Source organism: Myotis myotis, unplaced genomic scaffold, assembly GCF_014108235.1.
Source record: "Myotis myotis isolate mMyoMyo1 unplaced genomic scaffold, mMyoMyo1.p scaffold_m19_p_11, whole genome shotgun sequence".
Lineage (NCBI taxonomy): Eukaryota > Metazoa > Chordata > Mammalia > Chiroptera > Vespertilionidae > Myotis > Myotis myotis.
The window spans coordinates 63466148-63477251 of NW_023416315.1; positions in this window are offsets into that span (position 1 = coordinate 63466148).

Below are 11104 nucleotides of genomic sequence, written 5' to 3' on the forward strand. Positions count from 1 at the left end.
GACCATTCATTTATAAAATATAGAGGTAGAAGAAGTAATTTGTAGAAGAAATGGGCTTAGGGAACAAGTTATAGAGCAAAGGAAGGGCCCGTGGAGCTTGGGAGTGAGGAAGGTGATAGTAATGCGCCTGGGAGGAGGGGAGAGGGAAGGAAAATGCGCTGGCGTGCTCCCACTGCGTCCTGGGGTCATCCATCAATGCGGCAGTCCTGACGTCAGCCATGGCACTGCTTGTCTGGTTTTGCTGCTTTTCTGGGCCTGGAGCTGAAATACCACTGAGGCCTCTATGGAGGAACGGTCAGGGGGTCCAAACCGCAAGGTAGAGCGATATTTAGGGGAGGAAAGGTCGCCCTGGGGATCAGGTCCCACCCTACAAGTGTCCATTGCGAGGCACCCAGGTCTTTCTGCCCTGTGACCTTCTCTACCTGGCCCATCATCCTTGCTCTGCTCATGTCTGACTGCCTACCACAGCTGCCGCCCGGCCACACTTGGCATGCCATGCCAGTACCTGCCCTCCCTCAGGCCCTTCCTGAAAGAGCCATTTGGTCTGGGGCCAGCCTTTCACTGTGGCACTTTCCAGCTTTATGGCATCATCAGGGATGAGAAGGAAAAGGCTAGATGGCAGGACTGCTGGGTGGGGTCAGAGCTGGTTCAACCACTGTTCCAGGAGTTGTTGCAGAGTGACTGGCTCATTGAGTCCTCAGAGGCCTTGTGCCCTGGAGTCTGTGGCCTCCGTGAGCTTCTAGAGCCCAACATGACCCAGCCGGGTGGGAGAAGGATGCCTGGAGACCAGGGGATGGGAAAGGATAAGAGGGGGTGGACCAAAATGATGCCATGTTTCATGGTTTGCCTTGCACGTTGGTTACCAAAACCGTGCAGGAAGCAGCTTGACCGACAGCTGAGATGGAAGAGATCGAAGGGTTTTTAGAGAAATGCCATGTCACTCAGCATCAGGGATGCGAGTGATTCAAAGAGAGAATTCTCCTTTTGAACTAGACCTAATTGGCCAATTAGAGCCGGCCAATAGAATGGCTTGCCTTGCATTAATAGCCGTCCAGTAACTTGAGGTATGTTAGCATTCATTCGGCCTTTCCAGAGGAAGTTTAAACATAGTGATCCTCAGACTTCGGTGTGTCCGATTCCCTTGGAGAGCCCAAACACACCCAGGGGCCCAGGCCCCCTGGAGCAGGGTGGGGTCTGGGCCTCGAAATCGTCCCTCGGCCTCAGGTGACTCTGATACATACCAAAGTTTGAGTATCACTCTTTTAGAGGACATTTGAACCTCCAGCTACATGAGACTCTTTCCAAAGCGTGTGCCCTAAGAAATGAATTTCAGATGACATAGCCCTCCCTCGTGGTGCATTGTGGGGATGATGGGAGAGAATGTATGGAAGGTCATAGGGGCTCAGTCTCATCGTGTCCTGTTTGGCCTCCCCTTCCTCAGAGAATAGGTGCTGGAGATGAATACATGCCAGGCTGGACCCAGACAACACGCTCGTTCTGGGCTGTAAATTCAGCTGGAGTGGGGAGGCCCGGGTGGAACAAAGGGTAAGGAGGGCACATCAGGTGGACATTCAGAGGCAGTCCAGAGCCACATTTGGGACAGATGCAGATCGCAGACCCCATGGTGAGCAGAATGTGTCCGCCTGGACTTCAGCCTGGCTTGTGTGGCCCAGGTGCCCGCTCACTCTCACCCCTGTCACCCTCACCCAGCACTGAGCCGTCCAGAGTGCCCATCACCAGGATGTTGAAGATGTGGCTCTGCAGGTGCCAGGCCACGCCCAGCTCCTGGCTCATGAGCAGTGACATCTACGCAAAAGTGTAGCCACCCAGGGGGAGGGCGTGCAGCACCAGCAGGCGGCTAGCCAGTGCCCTCGGCTACAGCAACTCCAGCGCCTGGCAGCCTGCCCCAGCAGTGGCTCAGCTCGTTCTCCACGCCAGCGCTCCATGCCAGCATGTCAGAGCCACCGGCCAGGTAGAGCTACAGGTACTTGGCTTGCAGGAGCAGAAGGAGCAGCTTGGGATCCTGGGAGGCCGGGCTTGCAGTACAGGTGGGTGGGATGGGACAGGGCCAGGCTGTTTCACGCTGGAGGACAGACATAGGAGGAGCATCACTTCACTCCGGCCCCAACTTTTCCTTTCACATCCTTAGGCTGAGAACAAGGGCCCTAGAGCATACGACCGGGAGATCAGGATGAGCCAGACTAGCCCACTGAGGGCCCTTCCAGTTTCTTCTTCCACCTTTACCCTGAGCTTTTTGTCCCTTCAGGATCTCTCCTGGCTTGTAAGGGCCAGAACCCCAACCCCAGATTCTCTGGGTGCCCTCCTACTTTATACACAGGCTTCCCTTACTAGGGGTTTGGGGGGGGCAATCCTATCCACCCCAATTTAACCCTAGCAGCCCTTCTGCCTTCAGCGGAGGAGTATGGAGGCAGGCCACCTGGTCAGAGGGTAATGCCAGCGTAGCCTGCTGTGACCTCTCAGGCCCTAGCCCCACAACCCTGCTCCCTACACCCACTGTCCTTGGGACAAGGCCCCTACCCGCAGGGTGTGGGAGTCACCACCAGGATCCTCCTTTGCTTCTTGTCAGCTCGGGAGGGAGGATGGGTGGGGTCAGGTACCCAGCAGACTTTGTTCCCCAGCTTCCTGCTCTACGACCTTTTAAACCAGTAGGTGGTGCCATTGGCTACAACAGCCACTGGGTACCCGGCTCCCAAGTCAGCTATGCCCCCCCCCCCGCCGCCCCCCTCCTCCCCCAGCCCAGCTGGAGTCGGGGAGATAGCCCCCCAGCCCAGTTAGAACACGTAACAAGTTCTAGTGCAGTAATAGCCTGGGACAGACGGCCTTTCCCTCTCCATGTGCCTCAGTTCTCTACCTGTGATCCTAACAGAGGGAAGAGGACAGCCCCCCACAGCACTGCCCCAACAGCTTCCTGTCTTTTTTTTAACCCTCACCCGAGGGTATGTTTCCATTGATTTTTAGAGAGAGTGGAAGGGAGGGGGAGACACACAGAGAGAAACATCAATATGAGAGAGACATTGATTGGTTTCCTCCTGCATGTACCAACCTGGGGCTGGGGATTGAACCTGCAACTGAGGTATGTACCCTTGACTGGAATCGAACCCAGACCCTTCAGTTGGCAGGCTGATGCTCTATCCACTGAGCCAAACTGTCTAGAGCAGCTTCCTTTCTATTTTAAAAATTGATTTTGAGAGAGTGAGGGCTAGAGAGATTGTTCCACTCATTCATGCATTCACTGGTTGCTTCCCATATGTGCCCTGACCTGAGATCAAACCCCACCACCTTGGTGTATCAGCACAGACACTCTAAGCAACTGAGCTGCCCTGCCAGGGCCAGCTTCCTGGCTTTTGATCCCACACATCAGCTGCCCTGCTTCACCCTTCACCTGTCAGGGCAGGCTGAGCTCAGGGTGCCTCCGCAGCAATCCCACAGGAGACCTGTCCTCTCCCTACCGCCCCCGCCCCCCCAGCAGCTTTCTGCTTCTCCCCAGCATTCCCTTTGAGGCAGGCTGACCTGACAGGCTGTCAAGGTGTGTGGGAAGGTTCTCCCCCCAGAGAAGGAAAGGGGGGTCAGGACTAGGACACTGCCAGGGCAGAGCAGCTGGGAGGGGGGAGAGAGCTCAGAGGGGATGTTGTGTTAGGACCTTGCTGTGACCCCACACGACACCCCCACCCCCAACTTTAACCTTTGCCTCCCCACTGCTCCCTCCCTGTGGAAGGCGGGCTGGTGGGGAACGGAATGTGTGTCTGCACTGCGGACTCCGAGCTTCGGGAAATCAATGAAGGGGAAGGGATTTCTTCTGACCCCACACTCCCCGGAGTCCTGCTCCTCTGTCCTTGGTCCTTCCCTGGGGAAGGACGTGGCTCCCACCCTCCCTGTGGTCCGTGGTGCTTCCAATTCCTTTCTATGCTTCTGGTCTCTGGGAATATCTTGGGACAAAGAATAGGAAGGATCTTTGATGATGGAGATGTTGGGGGGAGGACCGGCAGGGGCCCTGTAGGGTGTTCCCTGCTCCAGGACATGGGACTTCCAGGTCTGGGTGCTTTAGGAGCAGTGTGACCCCGAATCCAGTAGGTGGTGCCAGGACCCAAGGACCCGTGGGGCCCCAGGGAACGGGTGTGGGGCAGTTTCCTAGGCAACAGACAGCCTTTCTGGAAGCCTGCCCTTGGCAACTATTCCCTGGTTGCTGGCGTCTGTAGTAAAATATGGCTTCTGAAGACAGGGGAGGCTTGGAGGTAAACTAGTCTAATCTCAGAGCGGAGGGAGGCGGGCTGGGGTGGGGAGAGGAGTCTGGAAGACCTGCTTCCTGCTGTCATGGATTACTGAGCACCAGTCGCTGGCAGGTGCATGCCGGAAGCCTCAGCGGCCCTGCAGCAGCACGTATTCCTATATTGTGGGGGAACGTGAGGCACAGAGAGGCACAGCTGCTAAGAGGTGGGCCCTGCGAGGATGCTGGGTCTGCCTACACGTCCTCCAAGCCGCCGAGGGGCAGAGGGCAAGGCCTATTGGGAGCCTCGGAGCTGCAGCCACGGATCACGAGAGAGAAAAACTGAACCTCCCTTTTCCAGTCCAGCTCTCCTGCCTCCTCCACACACACCATCTCCAACCCACCGTGGGGCTTCTCTCTGTCGGAGGACCACTGAGTTGAGGGGAGTAAACTTAGGAATTCTGGAGGTTCTGTGAGCCCTAGAGAAACCCAGGACAGGAGCGCCCTCCAGGAAGGACGCGACTGCAGCCCTGGTCGGGGAGCAGCAGGAAAGGATTCCATTTCAGCAGTTGTGTGAGGAGAAAGCCGGCTCAACTGGGTCAAGGGACAGAGCTTTGGAGGATTCAAATTCAGTTCAAAGATCTAATCTGCTCGCACTCCCTGCGATCACATCGCCTGGCTTCCTCCACATCCCTGCCAGGACCTCATGCTGGGCACAACCAACTTGGAACTCCTGCCTCCTCGTCTCCTAGTGTGGGTTCTCCAGAGGAACCAAACCCACAGGAGACGTGTTATAAACATGTGAGCTCGTGTGTATTATAGGAATATGTGGGGACCGTTATCACCCTCATTTCCAGAGGAGAAGACAGCCTCGGAGATGCAAAGTGATTTGCCCAAGGCCGCCCAGCCACGCAGTCACGGAGAGGAGATAGTGACCCCATCACTCACTCTGTGGCCCCAAAATACCTCCTCTTCCCACTCTCCCCGGCAGCGCCTAGGGTTGGAGAGGGAAAAGGAAGAGAGGAAGGAAATGCTTCCCGCCCACCAGGATAGAGGTGGCGCAGGACTGAGCTGGCACCTTGCCAGCCCCCGCTGGCCTCCTCCCTCCATTCCTGTACCTCTGCAGCCCTGGGGTAACTGGGCTCCCGCCCCTGACACCAGCCTTCTTTGCCACACGCCCACCCTTGCCTGGGGCCTGTCTGTGCAGGGATCCCTTTCTGGTCCAGTGAGGCATGTCACCCCGGCTGACAGGCGTCCGGATGCCAGGACAGCTGTCGCTGGCCAAGGGTGAGGTCACAGGCTGAACACCCCACACTGGCCTCTGTTCACAGGCTTACTCCTCGCCTGGCCTAGTTGCAAAAATTCCCCTCTCACCTCCCTCCTGCACCACAGCTTCACCCCAGCAGGCGCTGGCCTCCTCTGGCAAGGCCTAGCGTATTAGTTTCCTGTTGCTGCTGTAACAAATTACCACAAACGTAGAAGCTGGAAACAACACAGATTTACCATCTCGCAGTTCTGGAGGCCCTCCAAGCGCTGCCCCTTCTGGAGGCTCCAGAGGAGAATCCTTTATCGTGCTTTTCCCAGCTCCTAGAGGCGCCCGAGTTCTTTGGCTCGTGGCCCCTTCCTCCATCTTCAGATCTCCTGTCTTTCTGACCTCGGCTCCCATTTTCCCATCTGTTGTGATTCTGACCCTCCTGCCTCCCTCTAACAAGGACTCTCGTGATTCCATTGGGTCCACCCGGGGAATCCACAGTCATCTCCCCACCTCAACACCCTGACGTAGTCACATCTGCAAAGTCCCTTTTGCCGGATGAGGTCACATGCACAGGGTCTGGAGAGCAGGGACATGGACTTTTCTGGAGGGTATTATTCACCCTCTCGCACCTCGCTAGGATGCTCCCCTCCGTAGCTAGAGGGAGTATCTGAGGCGTGTTTATGCCCATGGACATCGCACACCATCCCTAGGAGGTGGGCCGGAATCCCCACGGTAAGGATGAAGAGCCTGGCGGGCTCCAGAGCCCATGGACTCGCCGTGAACCCAAGGCTGACTCAGCCTGGAAATGAACCGCTCCCTCCTGGAAACCACACAGCCACCTCGGCTTTGGCTGTGAGTCCTTTGGGCTTACCTCTTGGTCTGGCCTGTAAGCTCCCCGAGGCCTGGGGCACAGAGGATAGGTACCTGGGCAGTGTCGGGACCGAAGGAGAGAGAACTTCATGGCTGGGGCTCAGGGATGGCCTCCGGAGGCTCGATGACCGCCTGCCGTGTGGATGCAAGATTGTGTGTCCGTCCCCTTGTCTGGACAGAGGGAGCCGAACTTCCACCAGATTCTCAGAAGGGGGATCCACCTCCAAGGATCAAGAAGCCCTGCTCTAGGGTCTGCCCTCACCCCCTTTCCGAGGCTCCCTTCTCTGAACCAGCCTTTTACCAGGTTCATTCAGCCCCGGGGACAAGGCCAGGGGGGCGCTGTGAGGAGGTGCTGGTCCATGAGGCTCCCTGTGAACTGTGGATCTAGAGATCCACCTCCGTCCCCTTCTCCCCGTGTTCATTCAACGAGTGGGTATTTTTTGAGCTCTCGCCATATGTCACCCAAGCCCCCCAGACACTGGCTGCGAGGGCTGGGGCAGGAGCTGCACCCACTTTCCTTCCGTTGGCAGAGCCTGGTCCCCCAGGGAAGTGCACAGCCTTGCCCAGGGTGCCTGGATGAAGCAGTCTCTCCTCACCTCCGCTTCTCAATGTCGCCTCTGGGTCCCCGTAGCGCCGCCCAAGCTCCCCCTGAAGCTCCGGAGGTCCCCACCCCGCAGGCCCTTCCTGCCCTGCCCGCAGACATGACTTCACCTTCCTATCAGCAGCGGCCCAGCCCTGAGAGAAGGGGCAGGGCCTTCTGCACAGCCCTGTCCAGGACAGGACCAGAACACAGTCCTCTCAAGACACACGTCACACGGACTCAGACTCAGTGTTAGGATTTTGGAATTAGGGATGAGTTCGCTGAACGGCTTATTTCACCTTGTGAAACAAGAGGTGTGTTGTTTTTTTTTGTTTGTTTTTTTAATATATATTTTATTGATTTTTACAGAGAGGAAGGGAGAGAGAGATAGAGAGTTAGAAACATCAATGAGAGAGAAACATCGATCAGCTGCCTCCTGCACATCTCCCACTGGGGATGTGCCCGCAACCCAGGTACATGCCCTTGTCCGGAATCGAACCCGGGACCTTTCAGTCCGAAGGCCGACGCTCTATCCACTGAGCCAAACCGGTTTCGGCACAAGAGGTGTTTTAAGTAATCTGCTCCAGTAGCAGAGGCTCTAGTATTTCCAGTTAGCCCCCCTCACCCCGGCCCTTCTTCCCGGAAAGGTTTTACAAAGGGGTTCCTCCAGCCCCGCTCCCACAGGCAACCCGATCAGGGGCTACACCTGTGGTGGGAGTAGGACGCCTGTCAACATAAGCTGCTTGTACCCACAACCGGCACGCGAGATATCACACTTCCCACTCAAGCCCAGGAGAGGAGGTGGGTGAGGGGGAGAGAAAGGACCAGAAGGCATCCAGAAGGGTTCCTCTCTTCTCACCAGCAGCCCCAGGCACGGAGCACGTCCCCTCCCTCATTTTCTGTGCAGCCCAGGCCCTCTGGTAGGTGAGGTGGTTGCGTGTCCCCAGCATCAACTTTACCATTTAGTAATTCTGACATTTACATAACGGAGGCCTCAGGTATCAGGACGCGGGAGGAGGGCTGAGATGAGGACTAGAGATTGCTGTGAGATTCCTCCCAGCCCTTGCCACGGGGGAGGCGGGAGGCCTGCACAGGTGAGCTGGGGAGCCCCTCCCTGTGTTGGGCTGTTGGCTTAGAAGGAGAGGGGCGTGCCTTCCACCACCCACCACCGCCAGCCTGATCAGGCCTCCTGTGGATGATGCCCTGGTAACTCTGTTGTCGTCCTCCCCCAGCCCTGCAGGCCTCTCAGCTGCTCCTCTCTGTCCTCCAAGCACCTGAAGGATGGGGGCATTACCACGGGGTGGGGGGTGGGGGTGGGGGGTCAGAGGCAGAAGCATCTCGGGGCAGCAGGTCTCCATTCCCCTGCTGTGGAAACAGCTGAGTTCCTCAGGCACTTGTGGGAAGGCTTCAGGCTGTCAAAAGGCAAACCCCAGCTGAGGTTTGCTCCTACTCCAGTTTGTGTGGGAGGAGGGGCTTGGAGCAGAGCCCCCAGCGCAGCCACTGACCTATCACCCATCCCACCCCCAATCCCGTGCCTGGGTGGTCCTGGGCGGCAGCAGGATGGGAGGGGCAGATGAGGGGACCTCCGCTCTAGGAAGGGACTGTGCTTTTTCACCGGGATGTGAGAACCAGGACACTTTCCCCTGGGGCCTACTCTGCCCTATAAAACTTAAACAGATCAACTTTGCAGATGGCATCACAGCTCCTGCCAGCCACAATCTCGGTCCCTTTACCTGCTGGCTAGAGCACACCTTGTAGGCCATTCCTGGTAGGAATCCTCTCCCAGCCACTTTCATCTCTTCCTTGTCCCCACCCTCTCCTGGTACCCCCATCCCCACCAATCTCTTCTACTCACTGTCCCCAAACTTCTCCTCCATTCCCCCCAGTGGGTTTATTTGTCACTCCTGGAACCATGACACCATCTATAATAATAAAAGGGTAATATGCAAATCGGCCAAATGCCGAACAGCAGAAGACTGTCTGGAAGACCAAGCTATGACACGCACTGGCGCCAGGCCAGCCAAGACGGGTGCAATGCAATTGGTTGGGGGGCCTCCACCATTGCCCCATGATTGCCCCGCAGAGGGAGGCCCAGGCCACTGGCAGGCAGGGCGATCAAGAAGGGGAGGGCGGGGCTCTGCAATCACCCCAAAGAGGGAGGCCCCAAAGAGGGCAGCACTGTAGTGGGTGGGTGGGCCCTACTTCTTTGGGGCCATCGATCGCAGGGCTCCTGGACTGTGAGAGGGCGCAGGCTGGGCTGAGGGACTCCCCCCAAGTGCATGAATTTTGTGCACCGGGCCCCTAGTAGTAATATAATAGCAAACATGTCCATAGTATTTTTATGTGCCATTTCTATGTGTTCAAAACACTTCGTATATACTAATTCATTCAGTGCTCCTGGTGACTCTGTGAAGGAAGCACTATTATCGCCCCCACTTTGCAAATGAGGAGTCTGACACACTGGAAAACAGTAAGGGTGAGTTAAGTCTAAAGGCTGCAGAAACGAGGAGATGGAGATCCATGAAATACACATTTGGAACAGCTGTCCTTGTCAAATGATTAAAGCATTGCTTTGTTTTTTTAAATTACAGAGTAAAGCGTGCAGCAGACCTCCCTGACCCTTGCTCTATCCACCCCTAATCCCCAAGAACTAAAGACACAAAGAGATGAAACGCAAGAGACTCACTGGAGGGACCCTCTGCCAGCTCCACATCTACCTCCCCCCAACCAAGGAGCCAGCCACAGGAGGGGAGTGGGGAGACCAGAGCAGGTAGGGCTCCTGGGCTCCCATCTCTGTTCCTCAAGCCTCCTTCCCCTCACCACTCTGCTTCTCACTCACCCCACTTTTCTTTACCTCTCTTGGAGAGAGCAGGCAGTCACCTGCAGGCACTGGCCTTCTGGGTGCTGGGAAGGTGTTCTGATCTCCTGGGAGGGGATAGCCCCACAGAGCTGGGCCCAGGAGCCCGCCCTGTGTCCTTTTTGCTGATTTTGCTGTGGCCCTTCTCCCTGTCATCCCCCTCCCTCTGCCTCTCAGGACCAAACCAAACGCCACTCTCAAATGGCGAATGCAAGACTCATGCTGTTCCTGGTCCACTGTCCCCTCCTAGGAGTACCCTGGAATGTGCACCCCCTGTCCCGGGAGAAGGGGCAGAAAGCCTCTTAGCATGAATGGAGGGGATGTGAGAACCAGGATCCCCTGGAAGTGAGAGAACACTTGAGCCCTGGAAGACTAGACAGGGAAGTGACTGCAGGGACTATGTTAGCCAGGACACTGGGAGCAGGTGAGGGGGATCCTAGCATGGGATCCAGGAAGAGAACAGGATTCTTGGATGGTGGATGGGTTCAATGTGTTGATACACCCACCTGGGTGATGTGTGTTGTATTCATTAAGAAGTAATTCATAGCCCTGGTGGGGTAACTCAGTTGGTTAGAGCATCGTCCTGATATACCAAGGTTGCAAGTTCAATCCTGGTCAGGGCACATACAAGAAGCAACCAATGAATGCATAAATAAGTAGAAAAACAAAATAAAAAAAATTAAAAAAACAAAAATTTGCCCTAGCCTGTTTGGCTCAGTGGATAGAGCATCGGCTCGTGGACTGAAGGATCCTGAGTTTAATTCTGGCCAAGAGCAAGTACCTTGGTTGCAGGCTTGATCCACAGTGTGCAGGAGGCAGATAACCCATGTGTCCCTTTCACATCGAGGTTTCTCTCTCTCTGTCTCTACCCTCCCTTCCACTCTCTCTAAAAATCAATGAAAAAATATCCTCGGGTGAGGATTAACAAAAATATAAATTTATATAAATTAAAAAATTAAAATTTTAGCTCAGCCAGTGTGGGTCGTAGTTGAGTGTTGACCTATGAACCAGGAGGTCAGGTTCGATTCCTGGTCAGGACACATGCCCAGGTTTGGGCTCGATCTCCAGTATAGGGCGTGCAGGAGGGAGCCGATCAATGATTTCTCTCTCTCTCTCTCTCTCTCTCTCTCTCTCTCTCTCTCTCTCTCTCTCTTTTAAGATTTCCAGATTTTTATTCCTGGAACTGTACAGGTATTAAAGTACAATAAATACAAAATAATGCTAAAAAAAGTCAGTGTTTATGTACAAATACTAAAATCAATGCAACAACAGCAATTTCCTCTTGAACATCTGTTAGATCTTAAGCGAAAGAAGCCA